Genomic DNA, 3,027 nt, shown 5'->3' with positions numbered 1-3,027 from the left:
AGAAGCTTTCTGAGAAACTTCTTTGTGATGTGCCCATTCATCTCACAGAGTTAAACTTTTCTTTTGATTTAGCAGTTTGGAACATGTATTTTCTTAGAATCTGCAAATGGATATTTGTGAGCCCCTTATGGCCTATGTTGAAATATGAAATATCTTCACATAAAAACTAGATAGAAGCTTTCTGAGAAACTTCTTTGTGATGTGCACTTTCCTCTCACAGAGTTGAACCTTTCTTTTTATGGGGTGGTTTGGAAACAGTCTTTTTGTAGAATCTGCAAATGGATATTTGGAGCGTTTTGAGGCCTATAGTGGAAAAGGAAATATCTTCACATAAAAACTAGACAGTAGCTTTTTGAGAAAACTATTTGTGACATTTCCATTCATCTCTAATAGTTGACCATTTCTTTTCATTGAGCAGTTTGGAAACAGTCTTTTTGTACAAACTGCAAAGGGATATTTTAGAGTGGTTTGAGGCAAATGGTGAAAAATAAATATCTTCACATGAAAACTAGACAGAAGCATTTTGAGAAACTTCTTTGTGATGTGTGCATTCATCTCACAAATTTGAACGTTTCTTTTGATTTAGCAATTTGGAGAAAGTCTCTTGGAAGTATAAGCGGAGTTATATTTGTGAGCAGTTTAAGGCCTATTGTGCAAAAGGAAATACCTTCATATAAAAAGTAGACAGAAGCTTTCTGAGAAACTTCTTTGTGATGTGTGCTTTCGTCTCACAAAGTTGCACCTAACTTTTGATTGAGCAGTTTGGAAACATTCTTTTTGTAGGATCTGCAAATGGATATTTGGAGCAATTTGAGTCCTACGGTGAAAAAGGAAATATGTTCACATAAAAACTAGACAGAAGAATTCTGAGAAACTTCTTTGTGATGAGTCCATTCATCTCACAGAGTTGAAACTTTCTTTGATGGACCAGTTTGGAAATAGTCTTTTTGTAGTATCTGCAGAGGGATATTTTTGAGCGGTTTAAAGACTATGGTGAAAAAGGAAATATCTTCACATAATAACTAGACAGAAGTATTCTGAGAAACTTCTTTGTGATGTGTGTGTTCATCTCACAGAGTTGAACCTTTCTTTTGATTGAGCACTTTGGAAACAGTCTTTTTGTAGAATCTTCAAAGGAATATTTGTGAGCCCTTTATGGCCTCAGGTGAAATGGAAATATCTTCACATACAAACTAGAAAAAAGCTGAGTAACTTCTTTGTCATGTGTGCTTTCATCTCAGAGAGTTAAAAATTTGTTTTGATTGATCAGTTTGGAAACAGTCTTTTTGTAGAATCTGCAAATGGATATTTGGATCACTTTGAGGCCTATGTTGAGAAAGGAAATATCTTCACATAAAAACAAGACAGAAGATTTCTGAGAAACTTCTTTGTTATATGTGCATTCATCTCACAGGATTGAACCTTTCTTTTGATTGAGCAGTTTGGAAACAGTCTTTTTGTAGAATCTACAAAGGGATATTTCTGAACGGTTTTATGCCTATGGTGAAAAAGAAATATCTTCACATAAAAACTGGACAGAAGCATTATGAGAAATTAATTTATTATTTGTGCATTCGTCTCACAGAGTTGAAACTTTCGTTTCATGGAGCAGTTCGAAAAGTGTCTTTTTGTAGAGTCTGCAAAGGGATATTTGTGAGCCCTTTGAGGCTTATATTGAAATAGAAAATATCTTCACAAAACAAGTAGACAGAAGCATTATGGGAAACTTCTTTGTGATGTGTGCTTTCATCTCTCAGATTTGAATCTTTCTTTTCATTGAACAGTGTGGAAACTCTCTTTTTGTAGATTCTGCAAAAGGATATTTGGAGGGCTTTGAGGCCTACAGTGAAAAAGGAAATATTTTCACTTAAAAACTAAACAGAAGCTTTCTGAAAAACTTCTTTGTGATGTGCATATTCATGTCACAGAATTGAACCTTTCTTTTCATTGAGCAGTTTGGAAACCATCTTTTCATACAATCTGCAAAGGGATATTTCTGAGTGGTTTGAGGTCTATGGTGAAAAAGAAATATCTTAGCATAAAAACTACACAGAGGCATTCTGAGAAACTTCTTTTTCATGTGTGCATTCATCTCCCAGAGTTGAACATTTCTTTTCATTGAGAAGTTCAGAAACAGTCTTTCTGTAGAATCTGCAAAAGGATATATGTGAGTCCATTGAGGACCATGGTGAAATAGGAAATATCTTCACAGAAAAACTAGACAGAAGCATTCTGAGAAACTTCTTTGTGATATTTGCATTCATCTCACAGAGTTGAAACTTTCTTTTGATTGATCCGTTTGGAAACAGTCTTTGTGAAGAATCTGCAAATGGATATTTGGAGCACTTTGTGGCTTGTGGTGAAAAACTAAACATCTTCACATAAAATCTAGTGAGAAGCTTTCTGAAGAACGTCTTTGTGATGTGTGCTTTTATCCCACAGAGTTGAACTTTCTTTTCATTGAGCAGTTTGGAAGCAGTCTTTTTGTATTATATGCAGAGTGATATTTGGGTGCGGTTTAAGGCCTATGGTGAAAAAGTAAATATATTCACATAAAAACTAGACAGAAGCATTCTGAGAAAGTTCTTTGTGATGTGTACATTCATCACACAGAGTTGAAAATTTCTTTTGATTGAGAAGTTTGGAAACAGTCTTTATGTCCAATCTGCAAAGGGATATTTCTTAGACGTTTGAGGCCTATGGTGAAACAGAAATATCTTCACATAAAAACTAGACAGAAGCTTTCTGAGAAACTTCTTTGTTATGCATCCATTAATCTCATACAGTTGAAATTTTCTTTTGATGGAGCAGTTTGGAAAGAGTCTTTTTGTAGATTCTGTAAAGGGATATTTTTTATCCCTTTATGGCCTAAGGTGAAATAGGAAATATCTTCAAATGAAAACTGTTTCTGTTTTCTCAGAAAACAGAAGCTTTCTGAGAAATTTATTTGTGATGTGTGCATTCATCACACAGAGCTGAATGTTTCTTTTGATTGAGCAGTTTGTAAACAGTCTTTTTAAAGATTCT

The sequence above is a fragment of the Pongo abelii genome, chromosome 12, assembly GCF_028885655.2.
Source record: "Pongo abelii isolate AG06213 chromosome 12, NHGRI_mPonAbe1-v2.0_pri, whole genome shotgun sequence".
NCBI classification, from domain to species: Eukaryota; Metazoa; Chordata; class Mammalia; order Primates; family Hominidae; genus Pongo; species Pongo abelii.
The sequence above is the reverse complement of the archived record's forward strand: the minus strand, read 5'-3'. Positions refer to the sequence as shown.